This window comes from Maniola jurtina, chromosome 16 (assembly GCF_905333055.1).
Source record: "Maniola jurtina chromosome 16, ilManJurt1.1, whole genome shotgun sequence".
Classification (NCBI taxonomy): Eukaryota; Metazoa; Arthropoda; class Insecta; order Lepidoptera; family Nymphalidae; genus Maniola; species Maniola jurtina.
The window spans coordinates 9,059,438-9,082,460 of NC_060044.1; the positions used below are offsets into that span (position 1 = coordinate 9,059,438).

A 23,023-nucleotide genomic window follows, 5' to 3' on the forward strand; every position below is an offset into this window, starting at 1 on the left:
AAGAGGAAGGATCTAGAATATTTCGATTAGTGGCAGGGATCACAATTCGCAACTATCAGAAATGATGATTACAACGCATTGGCAGATGGGCGTGCACCCAAAATTTGAATTTTATAGTGTATCGCTCTAAAAATTTATTAAAAAAACATACAACGCACGTAAAATTTAATATTTATCATGTAACTGAATAGTTTGTACATATTTGTATTGATTCCAATATTCTCTAGTGTACAGAATAGTGAGGGACTATAAACTATGTTCCAATGGACCTAAACTAAAAATATTACATAGCTCAACAAACGACGCAATCTATTGCTGTTTTTTTTAACGTTAATAAACTAATACTGCTTCAGCCAAGCGTAAAGTAAATAATAATGTAAAACTATTCTAGAATACCGAAACTTTATAATACCTAAAGCTCAATAGTCAATACGTATTAAGAGCCTTTAAAATAAAGATATTACAGAAATGTTCATTGATTTACGCACAAAGGCATATAAATTAATTATTTCGGTTTGTCCAAGGGTAGGGGTTATCACTCCACAATTTGGAAACAGAACAAGTATTAAGTGATTAAAGTAATTATGAACAGGACTGTTCTGCTGCGATATTGGATTTAAAAAAATTGAGCCAGTTACTTGGTATGATATAAGGATTCTAACAACACCCCATATACCCAAACCTGTTTAGGCATTTAGAAGTTATGATGGAACAATCAAACTCACATACATACATACACGAACCCTGTACACGCCATTTTTAAGCAGTCATAAAAATGACGATGTACTGAGTATCTAGAGATATCCAAATTGCTTTAGCAAAAACACAAAGTGTACAAATAGATTTCATTATATTGGAATGTTTTAAAATAACAATTTTGGTTGTTCGAAATTCTTTCAAATACTCCAAGTCAGCAAAATTTGAGTTATTAGAACCTAAGTCAAAGTGAAATCATTTATTCAAATTGAGTGCCATTGCACACTTTTTGACTGTCGATAAATTTCTAAGATAGTGAATAGTATCACTATTAATTACGTAAACCTAAAACTAAACCTATAACGCGACGGCCAGGTCAAAAACGCGCCCAAGTCTGAGAAAACGTGCAAACAACAGAGACAAATTGCTCAAACTAATAGAAATGTATGCTTGGAGACAACCTTGAATTAGAGTTCCGCAAATTATTACAGCACCGAGACAATTGCCATCAATTTTTTACTATGAATCAATTGTCATTAAAATCATTGGTCCCAATTGTTGCTACAAGTACCTACCTACTTCAATAACGAATTGCTATTTATTTGCGTTGTCGTAGATGTGAAATCATTTTGTTCCAGCTGATATTCGCTTAAATAAAGTCTGGCCGCACATTGGCTATAGCAGGCACCATATTTCGAATTCCAGCTATACTTTGTAATGAAATCGCAGCACAGCAACATAGTTAACTCTTAAAATTTTACGAAACGAATTGCTCCCGCATCCCAGAACTGCAGACATAACAAAAAAATTCTAAAGCACTTGACCGCCTGCAAGGATCCATGTAGCCAGGGGCGTCTTGGGGCCATAAAAAACGAAGCACTTTGGAGTGAAGCCAACCAGCTACCACTTATTCAACCTCATTGAAAAGATACATTTTTAACTAAAACCAGAACACTTGAATTCATTCCGGTGAACGAATACGTCTTTTTGAAATTTTTAATTCTGCCCTTGGGATAAGGTTTTATTGGGAGGCTAATTAGGTATAAGGAAAACGCTTTGAATTTAATTAATCTTTAATTCTTTTACGGTTATTTTTGTATATATTTTTGTGTACGGTTGTAAATTTTACACAATAATTGAGTAAGTTAATTTTGGACAAACAGTTAATTATATTATTAATAAATATTTTATCGCACTAAAAATGTTCAACCTAAATAATAATAGAGGCTTTCACGTAGCAATGCAAGTTGCATAGCTTATAATAAAATAATATAAAGCAGGTATAAGAACTTTGGACTCGTAAAGTAAAAAAGTCATAGAAAACTATTCAATAATATTGTCCAGAATACTGTACATCCCCTATGTCAAAACTTTTAGAACGTTGACAAACTATGTCCAAAAAGGTTTTTTAGTGGTCTTATTGGTTGGATCACCGTACTCGTATATTGCAAAGTAGCCAAGCGGAACGTTGTAGGATGTAGCTGTGCAATAAAGCATTCTTCTACATTCCTCATGGCGTTCCGCAATGCGTCCAGATTATTGGTTTGCTGGGTAGTTTTTGAGGTTAACGGGGTCATTGAACGACGCTATACGAATTCTTCAAAGCTCAATAGACAATAAATCTTTCTTACGACCCCGAATACCTGATGGGAGCTAGTTTTATAACTATGAATAAAATATCGTATGATATTTATCGTGGCATGACATTTAAATATACGATTCTTGTATATTTTCTTGAATATTTTGAACAAAACTTTTTCTTACCAAAAGTAAGAAATCTGTAGAAACTTGTTAGACATTTGCATTACATTGCAGCATTTGAAATTGTCACGCACTTGTATTGCCCATATTTAGGTATTTAGCATTTAGAAGGCGCCCGCGATTTTGTCGCCACGGATTTAGATTCCTAAAAAGCCCATGGGATTATTTAATTCTCGGGGCCAAAAAGGGGCCTATCTTAATCCACGAGATGCAAGCTATCACTGTACCAAAGCCGTGAAAAGATAGCAGACAGACACACGTTCGCAATTATAATATGTCAGTTTTGATTCAAGACAGATATTATCCCTGAATTACCGCAGAAATTCAAGGAAAACACACAAGTATGTACATATTTAAAATTAAAAATGGCCCTTCAATACTTCGATAAAGGAACATTAATATTTAAGTTGCACTTCAGGCAATTTAAACCGTTCTCTACCTTTCTTTTTAGTAGCGAAATGGCCATCGTCGAAAGAGATTTAACCGAAGAATTCATAGAGGATTTTTAATTTCAAACCCGACAGATAACCACGGCGGATTCCCCGCGAGTACCTGCGCTAAAAATAGAATAATGCCTGCGAAATAAAGAGCTCTATATTTCATACCGCACTTCAACAATGTCGTTTTATTGTTCTACGAGTACCTTTGTGAGAATGCGTTGCTCGTTTTTCACACGTCCGGCGCTGAAGTACGAAATTCCAACAGTTATTAAGCTAATTAAGCTTGTATTTTGTATGGACATGAGTGTGTGTAAGGTCCAGACTTGATATCTAAGGGACTTTTTATCTTGCATTGTAATATTGTTCTGTCGTAAATACTTGTACAATCTTTAGTGTGACGCCACCAGATCCTTATTGAAATGAAAAACCTAACAGGAGAGAACAGAAAATTTAATTATTTAATAACTGTCTCGATATTGTCAGCGATCTCAAATTTTCATTACATTGTGTTTCATACCCGTCGTGTGCATTACATTGTGGGTTACTTAAAATGTGCGTATCCATACTCGTCCATGCAAAAGTCTTGTCCCCGGCCGGTAGCTGGCGTGAAGGTTACCAGTGATTAATAGGTAACTAGGTACTCTAAGTATAAAGACTAAGATCTAGAGTAGACAATTTAGTGGGAAAAACTACACAGCTTTTCGTCTGCCTACCGTCTTGCATTAAATAAATAAATAAAAATATTTTTAGACAATTAAACTTTTACAATTACTTTTTTACAAGCATTTTTTCGGGTTAATGACGAATGATAATGCCTAGTAATGTGCACTTTGATTTGGCCAGACTAAATAAATTGTTATTACCTATTTCATAGACCACGATTTTGAATCAACTTGCCAAAAGGAGATGGTTCCAAATTCGGCCCGTTTACTTTTTGTTTAAAATAGCTATAGGAAGTGATTGAGTTCAATGGTGTAACTTGTGTTTCACACGTCTGCAGTCAATTCGCTGTAGCCTGTAATATAGTACGAATTTCCAACGGTTATTAACTTAATTAGGCATGTAAGTGCGAGCAAGTGTGATACAATCAAGCCTTTCATTAACCGTTCTGCAGGGCTGCGGCGTTGCATCTCGTACGGTGTTGTGTTACAAGCGGTCAAGTTCTCTTCATGTAACATGATACGCAACACAACTTGCCATTTTATTACTTGTAAGTTGTAACAGAACGGACGTATAATTTATACTTATTAAAACCTTCATCTTTTACACAAGTGTTTTAGTTGACACAAAATGCCAATGTTTTTTTCTTGGGACACGTGTATTTAGTATTTACTTTATTTAGACGTTTTGTGCCGCTTGCACCTCAACCCTAATACTCTTGCTACACCTAAGCAGTTTTGAGGCCCTGATTTCGATTCTCGAAGAATTCCACTGAGGAAAATGCCTAGGTAGGTACTTGTGAAAGGCGTAATCGTTGGCTAAGACATTATTTTCATAATAATATCATTGGCAATTTGTAGGTAAACTCACAATTTGATCCCCGAAACTTTCTTAGGTTTCAAGTATTCTAACTTTGTACCACTTCAATATCTGAGCAAATTAAAAATTAAATTTATAATTGCATCAAAACTTTCACAACAATCCCAATTTTAAGAGACCAGACAGACAAGAGACTATCATAAATTAAACATTCAAAAAGTCAACTTCACGGTTCGCCTAAATTAAAATTTCATCGCCACAAATTGGCTTTAATAAGAAGACATTATTATTACTCCCGCATTCAAGACTGTACGTACATACACGCTTTGTTTGTCCGTTTGTCCGCATTAAAACAATGAATGCACGAGACATGAGTCCCCGATGAATTATGAATTCCCATGCTCTCTGAGACGATTCCATTGAATATTGAATATGGATCTGTCAAAACAAAATGGACTTAAGGATGGGTACAGATTGCCAATTATATCGTGCGATTGCCAATAGTTATAATATTGTGGTGATTTGTATGATACATGCCTGGGATAAATTATTTTGTAATTGGTTTTAATAGTAAGTATATTTTTTTTCAACAGTAAATTTAAGTCGATTTACTACATAACAATGATAACTTATTTAAGTGTATGGTTACTAAATCGATTAACTTTTCATCATGGTTATTTGGCTTATAAGTATAACATAATATGTTAAAAATATGTACCTATATCTGGAACTCGTTGGAAAAAATATACAACCAACCAGATCCACGTAGGTATATTGTCAATGTGTTATACTTATTTTACTAAGTTCAGTATGCCGAAAATATTTTAGTGAGTCCACAGCCTTGGAGCATCTAACACAGGGCCAAAAATGCACATAATTCATGGTGGCCGTTAAGACAATGGTCACTCGACGGAAAATAAAACGCGTTTGAGCAGCCTCCATCAAGATTCCCCTAACTAACTCTCATGGGGATCAGACAATGCACGTCTTAAGACTCCCACGTCACGCTTTTGTTGTCTTCCTTTTATTTTTCGCGGTTATATTTTGGCAATGGGTTTTTTGATAAGGCGTATATTATGATTGGGGTAGAACAAAGGCTTCGAATTCTAAAACTTAGTCACAGATTTTGTATGTAACTAGATTCCACTTAGAAAAAATTATGCTGCAAGACATGCTTCTTTTGCATCATGACATTGGTTGTTCGGGAAGGTAATTGCACAGGTTAGGTACTTACCTACTAGCGCCGCGTAGAATGGTGAAATTAGGGTGAAATTCACCAATGCAAGAGGAATTTACTTAAACAGTGATGGCCCAGTGATCAAGACGTCAGCCTTCTATCAGGGAGATTGGGAGTTCGATGCGGGGCACGCACCTCTGACTTTTCGAAGTAATGTGCGTTTTAAGCAATTAAATATAAACTAGGCCTTGCTTTAACGGTAACGGAAAAAAACGGTTAAATAGTTTTGTCTGGTGGGAAACACCACCCTACCGGCAAAGCCGTGCCGCCGAGCGATTTAGCGTTCCAGTACGATGCCGTGTAGAACCAAAAGGATATGGGTTTTAAACTGCCATACCCCTTCCAGGTTAGCCCGCTTCCATCTTAGACTGCATCATCACGTACCACCAGGTGAGATTGCAGTCAAGGGCTAACTTGTATCTGAATTTAAAAAAAAAAAAGAAAAAATCGTGAGGAAGCTTGCATGCCTGAGAGTTCTCCATAATGTTCACAAAGGTGTGTGAAGTCTACCAATTTGCACTGCGCGGGGGTTGCAAGTTATGGCCTAGACTAGATCCTTCTCATTCTGAGAGGTCCGTGCTCAGTAGTGAGCCGGGGGTGGGTTGATAATGACGTTGGCTAGTTAGGTAAATGGATTGCATTTTGAAGAAGATATAAAGGATACAAAGTTAATGTAACTGTAAGCTAGGTATATAGCTTTAAAAGCATGAAGAATGCGGCCGCGCGGCGTGGGTTAATTGTGGTGATTAATAAAACGTCTCCTATTCAGGCAAGCACAACGACGAACTAGCTTTCAAAGGGTAGAATAACCGTTGCAATTTCTCAGTTTGGATGAATATTCTGTACATTATTTGCGCTAATCATTATTTTCAGTTTTACCAGTGACGAACTATTCGGTCTTCTACAAACATAAGTCAATACTCCACTACATACCTAGAACCACTTTAGTTAAAGGATTTGTGTACAGTTAAATACTCGTAGCTATCGACCTGATAACTTTAACGCATTTTGTGGGGCAATAGTGACACCTCGCAAACTCGGTATTCATAATCTTTTGTGAACCACAATCGTCACCTTTTAGGGATAACATGCGGGATGGTGTTGGGATGGGATGCATTTAGCCGAAAATGTTCGATTCTAAATTTCAATAATTAATTTAGAGAATGAATAAAAAATAAATAAATTGCCAGGTCCAACAACACCATCCTTTATATATAGAAATCTAAATATCAGAATAGAATAGAACATATTTTTATTCAAGTAAGATTTTACAAGTGCTTTTGAATCTTCAAAATAATCTACCACTGGTTCGGAATGCCGTTCCTACCGAGAAGAACCAGCAAGAAACTCGGCGGTTGCTCTTTCATCATAAAAAGAAAAACCTATTTTTAACCCCCGACCCAAAAAGAGGGATGTTATAAGTTTGAAGTGTGTATCTGTGTATCTGTCTGTGGCATCATAGCTCCTAAACTAATGAACCGATTTTAATTTACTTTTTTTTTTGTTTGAAAGGTGGCTTGATCGAGAGTGTTCTTAGCTATAATCCAAGAAAATCTGTTCAGCCGTTTGAAAGTTATCAGCTCTTTTCTAGTTACTGTAAGCTTCACTTGTCGGGGGTGTTATAAATTTTTAATTTACACTTGTTAGGTCTATCAATATAAATTACAAGTTGGCATCCAACAGAATTAGCACGATTTTATATGGTGTTCTTTTAACTTAACTTTAATTTTTTCCACCCAGAGGTGTTATTGTAAAGAAAAATATAAAAGTCGAATGTTCAGGTCAGATTACAAAGCTTTCTAAAGAGGAAACCCTACAAAAAGCTAAGTCCTAATCACGTCTTAGCCCACAAACCAAAGACGCTTATACAAGTATTTGTTAATGGTTATAATATTATATTACTTAAGCAGTTCTTAGACAAATGCCATTTCATTTACTTTCTTAGATATTAACTATTTTTTAAGTAATTAAAAGTAATTAATTAAAAGTAATTAAGTAGTTTAAGTAATTTTGGATTTTGGATTGTCTATATTTTTCCTTTTAAATTGTAGGTATGTGTATATGGTGATTTTTCCAGCTTACCACATCACCAGATAACATGTCATTACTAATAATTGTAAGTATAAACAAGTATACTTTCTGTTTTTTTTTTTTCACTCTCGTCTGGCTTTACAAAGATTAGCCAATGTCAAGTTTGTAGTTATTTGTAACAAGTTAGTTAAACTATACAAGTATGGACCCCGTCTGTGCCGGCGCTCGCCGACATACGCACAGCACCCCCTTAGAGCGCTTTCCAGTCAGTTTTAACAAAAAAAAACACTCCAAAAAGGCAGAGCACGCCCGCCAGCTAACACCAACACATCATCACCAACATATCATCACTTTGCTGGTAGTGGTAAGTACAGCTCACGTAGTGATACAAGAATTTTACAAATTACTTTACATTACTTATACAAAAAAAAAGTAATATAATAAATGGCACAGGAATACAGCAAATTGGTGGGTTTGCCTCTTTAAAATGCTCCGTGGACCGTGGTTACGACACAATGTTTAGCCGGGCCCTTGCCCTGAAATCTCGCTAGCATTTTAGGAAAATATTCAGCGAGAGAATTTACATTTTCTAAAAGGAAATAATATTACTCCTAACGTCTTTTGAACTTTTCCTATTATCGGCTTATCTTTTCTGACCTGAAATGTTTCAATGCTCCTTGTATTTAATGAAAAGGCTGCTGATTATATTTTAAATCAGATATACTATATCTAGATATTAGTTTTTCAATAGAGCTACTTAACTGGCCTCTAAAAGCCAGCCGTATTTTCTCATAAAATCTTTTTCTTTTCAAGCCTTCTGAGCACAATGTGCGCTAGGAAAAGATAAGACTATTATTGTCCAATGGCTCAGGTGCAGAGTTGGACAAAAACAGTTTTTAAAAAAAACATTTTTTTTTTACTTTTAAAAAATTTGCAACTTTTTTTTCCAAATAAAACATCTTATTCTAAAAATTTCTTCATAACAAGCACAACCCTGCTCAGTTGCTATGACTATTCCAGTTTTACTCTACCGTCATTATATTAGGTCGATCTAGGTCTTAGAAGCTAATAACTATCATGATAACGAGTACCTAGGTATAACATTATGCCAGGATTCCTATTTAGCTGAAATTCTTATCAAAACGTCATTAATAGACTACAAAGTACTTAATGGTTTAAATGGGCACTGAGTCAAATCAGAAGTAAGCATATATCCTCATTCCTAATTTTTTTTAAACTAGAACAGACTAACATAAACAAAGGTATACCTACAGCAAATACGACATGCTTGCGTGACTTAGTCCTACAACTGTTATATTTACGACAGCGTTTGAAAGTAAAACAAGTGTAAATTAAAAATTTATAACACCCCCGGCCCCCGACGATCCAAAGTATTTGAGTTTTCCAAAACATCATTTTCAAATAAATTATTATGTATTTAGGCAACGTCCATCTTGACAGCTTGACATTTGTCTATTGACATAATATTATGAACCTAACGGTTATTTAACCTAACGGTTATTTAACCTTCTTTTCTACAAGAAAACTAGAAAAGAGCTGATAACTCTTAAACGGCTGAACCAATTTTTTTAGATTATAGCTAAGAACACTCTCGATCAAGCCACCTTTCAAACAAAAAAAAACTAAATTAAAATCGGTTCATTCGTTTAGGCGCTACGATGCCACAGACAGATACACAGATACACAGATACACAGATACACAGATACACAGACACACAGATACACAGATACACACGTCAAACTTATAACACCCCTCTTTTTGGGTCGGGGGTTAAAAAGGCATGTCCCACACTGACCTAAATAACTAACATTCACTTTACAACTTGTAACTCATCATCAACTTCCTTAGTTCGAAGTTGGAGCCCCTAATTGTTGTCCCCTTTATTTAGTCGAAAGTAACACGATACGTCATCCACACCAATGTTTCCCGGATGTCATACTCGTTAATGTCAATAATGCAGTTGCCCAAAGCACTTATTAACAGCTGAGTCACAGTTAATATTTGAGAGTGAAGCCGTTTTATTTACATAAGCAAGTTAACGGATAGTTTTGAATTCTAATAATTATTGTGATCATCATCATCATTCATCACACACTCACTACTAAGCACGGGTCTCCTTTCAGAACGAAAGTTTGGCCATAGTCCACGTAGCAGGCAAAGCGTTAGCAGACTTCACACACCTTAGACAACCAATAGGGATGACGACTACTAGTCAAATCAGTGACTCTTTATCAAACGTCAAAACGCTCGCTTAGCAAGGGAGCTTGTATCAAATTCACAGATGTGACGTCATAGACATTTGACATCGTTGGACGTACTTTTTTAGTTAAATCGATAATTTAAAATACTAAGCAAACTTAAAACTAACATCGGACGTGGAGTTTACGAATTTCGGAAGTCTATTTATAGTCCCTCTATTTAATGAGTCCTAATAAATAATTTATTTTAGACATCATCCCAATCTTTTGTTATTGATAAAGAAAGAGGGTAGCTGATAGACGGTCAATTAAGTTTAATGGACGGAAAGTAAATTAAAAACTAAAAGTTAAACAAAGAGTATTGCATTAAAGTCAACAAAAGTGTCCAAAGTAGTTATTAATTACTGAACCAAAGTTATAATTTCAGAGTGGAATAACTGTAGAGCTCGTTATAGTTTTGTTTATTTTGCTAGTTAAGGAATAACTTTGAGTTGGAACAAAATTAATGGAAAACAAGCATTTAATCATAATATTATAACTAGTTACTTCATTGTTTAGATTCGAGTAGTTCCTGAGTCTTGATTATGATACTATACTACTAGCCTAAATTATAAACAGAACCTTATCATAGGGTAACCTTAGCATCAGTGGCGTGCAGCTCATAGAGGTATAAAAGTATTGCCTTCCCTAGTTACAACACTTATTTTCCATTATGACCTGCCATAAATAAGTTCATACCTTAATGCTTACCCTGGCCTTAAAAACCCTGTGCACGCCACTTAGCATAAGGTCCTTACACGAACGTACTAAGTAATAATTCTTTCCTTATGCATGTTGGTAGTCGTGGATACGCGGATTTATCTTGCTGTCTTTTGAATAAATTAATACTATGTTTATTATGGCTCTAAAGAGCATCACCGCTTAGTGGTCTCTGGGGTTCCATAGACTAAAGTAGAAGACAAGCCTTCTTAGTTGCTAAATAAGTGATGCCCACGACGATTTAGGTTTTAAAATCTCGTGGGAATTTCCCGGAATAAAACTCGCTTGTACTTACAACTCTTAAGGTCTTTAGCTATAAGAATCCAAAAAATCACGCCGATCCGTTGCTCCGTTGCGGTCAATAATATAACAAACCAATAAACTAACATACCAATAAACAAACACTCTTTCACATTTATAGTACGGGCAGTGATTTGCATCGATGCACGAAAAAGTTGTTATAACTTTTAACATCCTGAAAAGGCCAAATTATATTTTCTTGTTAAAGGATTGGCGTATTATTCTAACCCCTATTAGACTAATAGCTAGTTACTAAAATAACATCGTGATATATTCCCAAACAGAAAGTTTGAAATTAGAGTAACATAAATTACTCGGTTCACTCCGGAACCCATCGTGGATCCGGTTTGATCCCGGAATCTCGTTGAAACCTCGTAAACACGCTACTTGATGACACATTTAACACCTAACTGTTTTACTTAAAAACATATAAATTTTTATGACTTCGCCCCTTAAGTGAGTTTTATTAGGGCGCAGATAAAGTTAGACTTGATAAGGGAATTTTTTTTTGCTTTAAAAGCTTTAAGTTATATCTTTCGGTGAATAAATACTTTTTTACGTTTATTTAATCTAAGTTTACGGTACTTTAATAACTATACCTATGTAATTTATTATTAATACTTAGATATTTTGTTTAAGATTAAATAAAAGTGATGAAATGGGTCTTACGGACCTTAGGTACAACGTTCTATGAACTACATATCCTACTCACTGTACTAATTCTAAAAAGTATTCTGATTCTGAAGATGTCTAAATAAATTGAGATAAAAATCACCAAAATATTGATTTGTCTTTACCCGTTATCTACAAATAACCTTCCAATATCGTATGGAAGCTACTTCCCCCGTCAATTTTTTTGTCTATAGTTTAACTATGGTAGAGTTGTCAGTTATTAAAATACGATTTGTCTACGTACAATTATAGATGGGGCAAACATAAATAATTTAAAGTAATTCTTTGTTGTAAGTTTATGAGATATCTTACTAAAAGGGTAGCTAATGGTCCAACTGTGTACAAAAGTTGAACGCATTAATTTTAATAACAGTCACACGCAAGTGGGTTTCATTAATATTTATGGACCTTTGACAAACAATTTACATACATATCTACCCTTTGCTTTGTCGATTACAATGCACGTCATTAACCTTACTGACAATATTGTTATAGTTGACTTCACAAAAGACTGAAATTATGAAAATAACCCATAGGCTACTCAAATGTACCCGTATGTACCATCTAGTTAGTAATAATTATTTTTATAAAAGTAGTTAAGTTACACCGAATTGCGGAAGAAGATACGAAGATCTTCAGAAGCTACGAACTACGAACGAATTAAGACTGTATACCAAGCGTAATAAAGTTTGAATTAAGTTGCTGACTCTATAATAGAAGTACTTGAAAGATATAACACTTATCGAAAGCACTGAAAGATTCAGAAATCTTGAAAGGTCATTAAACTCGCATTCGGGTTAAGCCTGGCTGGAGTGGTTATCAGTTGGCGAATAGCCAATGCCGGTTTATGCGATGACGTCACAGAAATCATACTAGGGAGTTATTGCCCTGGAGAGGTCGGAAGTAGGAAGTTAGTACTTGAGATGCTGAAGAAATGATGATTCGACTATGATAATATTTTATAGCATTTTTCTTTATCTTATTTCTATTCTTTATCTGAGATCTAAAGCTTTAACGTACTTTAACTTTGCTCACTTTCCTTAGTGTTAAATGAGACAGATTTAGGTAGGTAGGTAATATGTCATAGCCATAATTCATAGTCTGAGCCAGTGGTCTGAACCAAGTCAAAGTAGGCTCTATTATAGATTCAGCCTAAAAAAATTGTATTAGAACATGCAACATAGCTATATTTTTTGATTATATTGGTGCGCATGAAATAATTTTCAAAAATCCGCATTCGAATGTTATTCTGATGGTAGGTACCTATCACCTATTATAATTCTATAATGTTGGTACGTATATAACTTTCCACCTATACAAAACTGAAAACCATACAGGGCTTTAAATCGTGAATGATTGATGCTGACGATTTTAATTTACTTGGCTTACGGTCTCCTATTAAAGAGTCAGTAGCTTGATTCCGTAAAATCTGCATCAATCATTATTACAATCGCAATTGTTGTTATTGGCTTATATGCTATTCTTGATGCAACAATGTATTGTAGCCAATAGTAAGCGAGCGTCAACCAATCAGAGGTGATTGCAGCAATCGTGACATTGTAGCTGTCATTCTACCGCAATCGAGCTACAGATCCAGAATATGTAGAGCAGTTTTAGATATCACAAACTAAACTGCTATCTATCACAAACGACTGACTTCACATAACCGACGTACAACAGCTGATGCCGAAAACCAGAACAGTTTTATTTCCTATCATTCTTTTTGCCGATTTAGTAGCTCGTACCGTTCACAGCAAAAAACGCAATATAAAGGTTTCGTGGATTTACAAAAGCATTTTTGATAAAAAACTTTATATTGAAAAGTAACATGCGTTGCGGAAGTGAGCAGGGAACAATGAACATGTTATTAATCGAAAAATGCAATCTGGAAATAGTTTAAAAATTATTTACCAAAATACCCATAATAAAACTAGCGACCCGCCCCGGCTTTACACCGGTAGCTTATTACAATTTTTGTAGGGATTTTGTAATTAAAAAAATATATAGCCTATATCACTCCCTAATAATGTTGCTACTGCAGGAAGAATTTTCAAAATCGGTTCAGTAGTTCCAGAGATTACTCCCTACAAACAAACTTAAAAATTTTACCTCTTTAGTGTGTGTGTCTGCTAGCTTCTAATGGCCTATCTGTTTAACCAATTTCGACAAAAGTGGGTACATTCCAGATATGGATATACCTAGGCAATTTTTTATCCCAGAAAATCAAAGAGTTCCCATGGGATTTTCAAAAAACCGAAATCTACACGGAAGAAGTCGCGTAAGTAGTAATAAACCAGGTTTAAACCCCACTTCGGCGCACTGCATTTGTGAACTTCTTGAGGGAAAGAATCAAGTTTACTTATGGTAGAACAAGAACTGATAATATTATACGAATGTCGTCAATTTTATAACTAAGGGTTTGCGTTAAGAACTAGGAAGCAAGAATATTATACTAAGTACAATATAAGGTTGTACACATCCACAATACATATTTATATTTCTATGATAAAATGTTGAAGTATTTATATGAGTTAGGGCAATTTCTAAGCATTTCCATAAAGCAAACTGTATCTGCAATACAAGATTGGTTCAACGATAAAGCCGTGAAAAGATAACAAACAAAGAGACATATTTTTGCAACGTGTGGAAACTCTATTCACTTTAAAGTTATAACAATATATGAACCCACCTGATTTATGTACTCCTGGTAATATCTCCATTCACATGTAGTGCTTTACCTTGGAAGCATTAAAGTTATTTATAAATCAAGCACATTGCTCGCTCGCTTTGGTTAATGTTTAAACTCAATTAAACGATCCTTCAATAATTTTGTGGTCGGTTCCGTTTATCGGACCACTTATGGACCAAAATAACTGCGGCTGAGATGCTAATGAATCATTAAGTGTATTAATAATTATGTACCATTTGTATTGATTCCCGATACTTGACAGTAGGAACTTTATATGACTCTACCAATCTTTGTATTGTTAACTTATATGTAAAGCGTCCTGTTTTAAGAAAACTTTAAAGAAAAGGTACAAAGCCAAATAAACTTATAAATGATGCATATTACATTTCTTGCAAAGCACCTTGCATAGAAACCACTACTTACGCTGTAACAATGTGTAAGATAAGTTGTGTGTAAGACAAAATAAAAAATTTATAACACCACCGACAAGTGAAGGTTACAGTAATAACTAGAAAAGAGATGATAACTTTCAAATGACTGAACCGATTTTCTTAGATTATAGCTAAGAACACTCTCGATCAAGCCACCTTTCAACAAAAAAAACTAAATTAAAATCAGTTCATTAGTTTAGGAGCTACGATACTCCTATCTGCACAGACAGATACACAGATACACACGTCAAACTTATAACACCCTTCTTTTTGGATCGGGGGTTAAAAAGAAAATTGTGACATTATGTACGGCCTAACAGATGCTAATTCAAGTCATGTTAACCTAGGTTGTCAGAAAATATGGACGCCGGAAGGGCATTCCAATCCATAGTTGAAGGAATCAAAAGGAAATCCAGCGCTTTGTATGTATGCTAAAATATTTATGAGCTAGTTTGCATATATACCAATGCGACACCAAATCCATACGATAGCTCTATGCTATCCAGGGGCTCTACCAAGAAAGGTTGAGGATCGCAATCACCTTTCATTCGTTGACAATCACTCACTATTGGTTGCAACGTATTGTTGCAAACAACGATAACATAAATTCAGCCAATCACAACAAGCGCGATTGCTATAATAATTGATTCTGATTTTCCAGAATCGACCCACAAGTGTTATTGATTAATAATAATTATAATAGTAAATGGTTTTTCTTTTTGAAAAATTATTCTATTTAATTTTTAAAAAGCTACGCTATGCGCTACTTTAGATGAGAAAAAGGAATAATCTAAAACAATGCTAAATACGCTTTCAAAAAGCTAGACAGAACAATGGACAAGTTTTACGGCGACTCTCTTTGATCGAATGTCTGTGCGGAAAATTTTCTGCTGAATTGTTTAAGCTACCTTCCAAATTCTATTACCGTAGTGCCGCTGAACCGAATTTCATCTCCCTGTAATAATACCTTGATGCTCGATTCGATTACTCCTGTCGATGACATGGAATAAAATCTTTTGGAGTATTGAAATTTCACAATGTAGGAATACAGAATTAGATGGCCCCCCACAACTACTTTTGCGGGATTTAGGTTTAATATAAAACCCGTAAAAAATTAGCCTATGTCCGTCTCCTCAATGCAAACTATCTCTGTCCTAAATTTGATTGGGCCGTGAAAAGATAAATACATTCATTCAGTTTTGGGGTGGTCGTGTAAAGGTAACAGACAAACAGACATATCCACATTTATAATATTAAATAGTAGGGATAAAAGTGACCGTTAGTACAAAATTCTATTTAAAATAGGTAAATAGCTTATTATTTTGATGACCAGTCTGACGTTAACGAATAACGTTATGTAATTTATCGTAAACGGTAAAACTTAACAGTTTCTTCATATGAAAGAAATAATTTCGCAATAATATATAAACTACTATTCCAAGAAATCCCTGTTACTTTTGTTTCCATTATAACAATTGAAACGTTAATTTTAACCATAGGGGTTTCGTAATCGATCAATCACGGTGACCTATCTTTCCCATCGCAAACCGCCAATAGATTGCCATGTAGATAACGATACGAGGTATTCTCTAGTACGCAACATGTAGCTGAAATACTGCACTACTTTATTGCCATAATAAATCCAGAGCCATTTCCATTTTATATGCTCACCACGTGACTATCTACCGTTATGTTCAACCTATTTTTGAGATTTTATGTTCTCTTTACTGTTCAAACCAGAGCTTTTAATTTTATATGGTAATGCGGTATGCCGTGGATTCACGGTTAACATTGAATCATTAAGATGCTATAAAAATTAGAGTTTCTTAAGTCTTAGCTCGCTATGTAGTACATGTAGAGGGATTATAATTTTTTTATTCAGATACAAGTTAACCTTTCACTGCAATCTCACCTGGTGGTAAGTGATGATGCAGTCCTAGATGGAAGCGGGCTAATCTCGAAGGAGTATGGCAGTTTTCATTAAACCCATACTCCTGTGGTTTCTACACGGTATCGTACCGGAGCGCTAAATCGCTTGGCGGCACGGCTTTGCCTGTAGGGCAACTAGCCACGACCGAAGCCTCCCACTAGAAAAATATATTGAACTGAATAACCAGATTTCTTTTTTTTTTATAAAGACATTTAGTACCTATCCATTGAACTCGAGCCCAAGAACTTCGCACGATCTACAGATTTTGATCGATATACCTATGTAAATATTTTTGTAGATTAAAAAAGTAGATTTTAATACCTACCTACCAACCTTTGAAGTAGTTCTCTGTCTAAAGGCTATAATAATAAGCTTTTTATTACTTGCATATAATTTCAGTGGTGACTTTTGCCAATGTTGTTAATTTTGTTAACGATGTACTTACAACAGAAAAATTAAGCACATAATTAAAATGAATTGTGTATATTGATAAAATCAATGATCTCATAATATTGTGTTCCGAGGGCCGGACGAAGTGTATAAATGTCTCGCTGTCGGTGGATTTCACTTGTGATAAATGACTGTAAAAATTGCCAGACTATAGGTTTTCCTGAATACTTAAAAATATTGATGGCTAGCTTATAAAAAAATAACAGAAGCTCTCAGGATCCAAGTTGATAAACTTTTAAAGAGTGAAAGTATCGTATAAAACCACGACAAACAATGGAAAAAAAAAAGATGATCCAATATAAAAATGCTTTATACTATGGCTAGTTGAAAAATGCAAAAATGTGCTTGTTTGTTACTTTATTGCTCTGTCATTCAATCACACCGCAACGAAGCAACGGATTCACCTGATTTTTTTACATGGATATAGGGATTATTATATCCCTATATTTATATTTATGGGTTTAAAATTTGTGAAGTCCACGCCGACAAAGTCGCGGACATAAACTAGTACTTCAATAAGTAGACGAAAAAAAACAAAGAGCTATTGTATTTTTCTTACGGTGCATGAACGTCTATAAATACACTATGAACTGTGTAAGACACATTACGTGCAAACGTGCTATTATAGTACTGTTTTAATTCATATCGTTTAATCGGGAAAGCAATAAAGGTAAATATCCAGACAATCCACAAAAAGTTGAAGAGAAAATGGGATTTGCATTATTTTTCCCACGGAGCCGTGAATTTCGTTCTCGTAGCACTTTCTCACCATTGTCCGCGGTAATTGTACTCAGTTAATGATTTCATGCTATACACAATCTAGATTTTTGCTGTCCACGTTTATTGTTCAGCATTCAACTTTACTCTTTTTGAGCCTAGATCTAACTAGCTATTATCTACTATGTGTATGCAGTAAGTACCTTTTTTACTATTTCGACCACGTCAATCTACATATTTATTATTTACTAGCTGATACCCGCGACTTCGTTCTCGTGGATTTAGGTTTTTCAAAAATCCCGTGGGAACTCTTTGTTTTTGCGGGATAAAAAGTAGCCTATGTGCTAATCCAGGGTATAATCCATCTCCATTCTAAATTTCAGCCCAATCTGTCCAGTACTTTTTCGTGAAGGAGTAACAAACATACACACACACACACACACATACACACAAACTTTCGCCTTTATAATATTAGTGTGATTAGATACAAAACAAGTGTCAACTACCTAAAATCCAGGATTTCTTATCTCAGGATAAACAAAGTAGAGAACGTCGTCTGTTAGTACATATAACATAAAAAAACATTGAAATAGTACTGCGCATCATAACCGATATTCAGATCTGGCAATCCTTGCCAAGTCCTTGCAGCTTAAAAATCTTTATTTTAAATATTCAGAATAAATTTTTACAAGTAGGAGTCTCACAGTACGTTATCAATTATTCAAAAAAGCAAAAATATTATGTACATTTGAGTCGGCATACATTATGAGACATGCGTTCACGTTGAAAAGCGTGAAGAGAGGCCCGCACTCACAAAGGACGACCTTTGCCATATAATGAGATATTAATAGACTACATTCATTGGCCTTACGAGGATGTTCTAGGCCATAAAGGAGCTATCTTCACGCATTATGTGGATAAGACCTTTTGAAATGGGACCTTCTTGGCTAGTAATACATGTTTAGGTTCGGTAATAGCGGAAAATGTCCACGATTTAGGCACGGCTCATTTACATTAGATTGTACAAAGCTACTGTGCCATTCAACGTTTGTAGTAAATAGTTACCTACCACAAAAACTATGGCTTGTATGGGTGATGTCATAGTGTATGGTGTATAACCAGTTTGAAATCACTTTTTACTTTCATTAAGCTAATAAAACCAGACTGCTGTAATCAGGATATCTCTGAAAATATAAAAAGTGGCCTTTATTGTTAAACACAAGCCCTACAATTGTTTTTAACAATTAGTGTAATTTAAAAATTTAGAACACCCCCGACAAGTGAAGGTTACAGTAACTAGAAAAGAGTTGATAACTTTCAAACGGCTGAACCGATTTTCTTGAAATATAGCTAAGAACACTCTCTATCAAGCCAACTTTCAAACAAAAAAAATTAAATTAAAATCGGTTTATTAGTTTAGGAGCTACGATGCCACAGACAGATACACACGTCAATCTTATAACACCCCGTTTTTGGGTTGGGGGTCAAAAACAAATGTTTTAAAAGAAACATTTAAGTTGAGTAAAACCCCATTATTATAATTGAAAACAGAGCTCCCGTCAAGGTCCACGTACGGCCGGTCGTCAATCCGGTCGCAGTCGACACACTCTGTTTGCTACGATGCATACGAGCCCGTTGCTTGCCGTTTTGTGAAACTCGGAGGTGTGAGGTAAACGATAAGTGTACATCCAGTTACACATGCAATGAGACCTTGCTCAGATAAGCCGCAAAATCAACTAATCACTCTAATACTAGGCGAAGGCTTGTATGTGAGTGTGTATGTGTGTATCTTACTCTTTTGCGTGAAAGAGTAGTTTTCAATAGCTTACTGCCACTACGAAAGACATCATCTGCCCACTACCATTTCAGATGACGAGGCCTTTAAACTATGCCAGTTATTTCGGTTCTCTTATTTATTATTGATTTTTTTATTCAATCGATACTATGTACGGTGATACAATGTTTATAATCTTCGTTGTGATTTTTATCCTTCAGAGAGATACCTAATTCAAAGCGATAAGACCGATATTATTTGTATTTCTCTATTAGCATACTTCAATTTTAATTCATTAATTTCACTTCATTTGTTTGTCAAAGAAACCAGCTATCAATGTCCACGTTTCCAAAGAGATAGCTTAGAAACTATAAAATGTTGAAACTCTAATTAGAACTTATCGCGACGCCTAGGTAGTTATTATTGGCAACCTCTCACAGTGCAAAGAAACCATAAGAAGAAAACGGAAAGTTTCCAACTCAATAAATACTAATCAGAAATACCTAGGAGTAGTATTTGCAATTTATCGTCGGATATTAAGGCGTACCTAGTTGAACACTAGTTGCTAGTTTCCCCTCTTTATGTAAATTTTCTCTTATACTTTCATTTTTGTATTATACTCCAAATTGTAATAACAGTTTGTGAACTTTTTTATAGCTGAACCAATCTTGAATAAACAATTACAATTCTAGTACTTTGGATAACTACCTAATAATTTTTAGATAAATGGAAACGGCCGGCTTTGCATTCAGCAGCCCACAAGGTAGTGTAATAGAGTTACATTGCTTGTGTATTGTTTAATTATTTATTATTAAATATAACAATCTGCTTTTTAAAAAGATCAATTACTGCTCTTCTCAGTAGAATTTGCTTTTCGATGCGGTGGCAAGTCTTGACATTATAAATGGCACAAGTTGTCCTACAATCTACATAATGTGATGAAATAAATAAATTCATTTGATGATGACAAGAAAATGTCTTACGAGGGAACAGCGATACCCCACGAATTTACGGGCAACAGCTAGTTCCATATATTTTTTGCTGTAAAAAGCTAATTTCTTAATTTACTATTCGTATTCTTCAATCGCAAATGGTTTATGATTAAAACAGTAAGCGTAACGAATCGTCAAATTCACGATCAATGTTTTTATATCAAGGTCTTCGTTTGATGATTTGCCCAAATTGTACACAATAGTGTTTCACTTTCGTCATTCAGTTTCAATGAATTGGGTAAATACGACAAAAAAAGCTTTTATACTTGTACTCTATTGACTTTTTATCGTGCGTGAAATATAAGTACTTAGCGTAGTTTATCGAGCTACCCTGTAGCGCGAAGGTTGACATTGATTATAGTTTTAAAACCTGTAGCTGTGATTGGCTTAATACATGGCAGTCTTGCTGCGACAGTACATTATAGCTAATAGTGAAAGAGTGTTAGAGACAATCAGAGGTATCGTCATCCAGCATCAAACGACCTGCCTATTTATATTTGAGACGTTTGACGTTCACCTACCATGCATGTAGCTTCCGACATGTAATCTAGAGGTCCAGGTGGTCGTAAAACGTTCGGAAACGTATGTCCATCTATCCACTCTCTACAAAAAATTATATAGTACCTACAAATTCCCTTATTAAGGTGAATACAACACGTTTTCGAGTATGCACCCTGGGATGCTGTTTTTAGGTGGATAAACGGAATAATCCACTGTGTATTTCTCATTGTTTCTCTGATATTATTCCCTTGTAAACTATTATCGTCCCCCTTAAACAATATAAAATTGTTTAACACGACTAAAAATTACAGCAGAATACAGAGCTCTGCTTAATTGTCCTTGGACATTCAAGCAAATAATCAAAGCGCTTAGTCCAAAAAATTTCCAGCGATCTAATTGCGACTTCGAGCTATTCGAAATTGGGTTTCAATGCAAATCGAGAACTCTCCAAAACAAAAGAATAAACTACTTTTTTTTCGCCGCGCTTCGATCCACCATTCGCTGAAAGAGTTGTGAATTGGGCAGATTTCCCATCGAAAATTGTAGAGCCAAGAGAACGTGAAAAAGGTACAGGAACATACTAGTTTAGATATCATCGATATAACTGTTTTTCTGTATATTTATACTTATTAACTCCAAATAAATATCACTGAAGTAATTTAACAATAACTGCCACGTATTAAGTTCATACCCACTACAAATTATTTAGACGCTATCAAAACCAAACACCCATTTTAAAAATGTTTGTATATCTGGTTGTTTGCCTGGGCAAGGAGTGATCTAGGTCTGGAATTCTAGATCTATCTTTAAAGCATAGGGTTCCCACTTAATTTTAAAAAAAATCATAAATTCGAGTGAAAGAAGTTTCGGGCAAAAGTAAGTTAGCAATATAAAACAGCACAGCAAAAATGAATAGGGAATGAAGTATTATTAGCACTGTCCCAGTATTTAATTAGATAGATTCAGATCAGAACAAGCACCAAACGCACTGTAACTCTTAACCTATTTGGCCATGTGCCTAACAGCTTAAAACTGCAGACAACAATCCTAACCGAATGAACATAAATATTCTTGTCAATTGAACTCACTTGATTCTTTTTGAACCCAATAACTATTCGCAACGTCTATTTGGAATTATATTCCTCCAATTTCGCAAGTCGTTTGTCCTTAATAAATCATACTGTGTTCTCAATAATATGTTCTCAAACAGCTGATTTGTTCAATGTCAATATAGACTTACTTCTTGTATTTGCTGAGCTTGTTTGATTTGTAGGTATCGAGCTTAAAAGATGACGTACAATATATTGACCCATAATTTGTTAGCAAATACTCGCACTATTATGTAATACTTAAGTACTATTATACTTGTATTAGGTACTATTATAAGATTAAATCCAGCAGAAAAACGTTTCTTTCTTCACTTCCATTTCTGGAACTGAATTCGATTAGCATTCGACAACAATTTTTGGGCTGACAACAGCCAGACTTAAAAGAGAGCCGCCAGTCTTTTCCATCGTATGAATTCTCAATCAGTAATGCTGGATAATTGTAGGTCTTCAAGGTTCTAAAAAAGGCTCGACTGGCGGTGAAATAGGGGGAAATTCGCGACGCACATCTCAAACCGGTCTCAAGTAGCGACAGTGGCGCCACCGGTTTTATAAGGCACTGAACTGACTATATTATGGAATCCTTTTGTAGTTTGACTTTTATCCACCTATGCATAGAGCATTTTATTAATTACTTAGCTCATTATTTTGATTTTATAGCATCAAACATATTTTTCTCATGCCCATTGCGTTTGAGCAAGTTTTTTTATAATTTTTATGAATGTTTTTACCTACACTTCAAGCTTTCTAAATAAATTTTTAAATACATATCAAAAATTGCGAAGCCGGTAGGAATCGAAGCTGCGTCTTCTGGGTTCGCGCCCGAACGCTCCGGCAT

General features: G+C 35.0%; 1 protein-coding gene across 7 annotated transcripts in view; it reads right to left on the reverse strand.

The window, feature by feature from the left end:
* LOC123872916 (fasciclin-2) overlaps positions 1-23,023 on the reverse strand; it is a 161,331-nt gene that overhangs the window by 132,178 nt on the left and 6,130 nt on the right. The gene's annotated exons all lie outside the window — the stretch shown is intronic.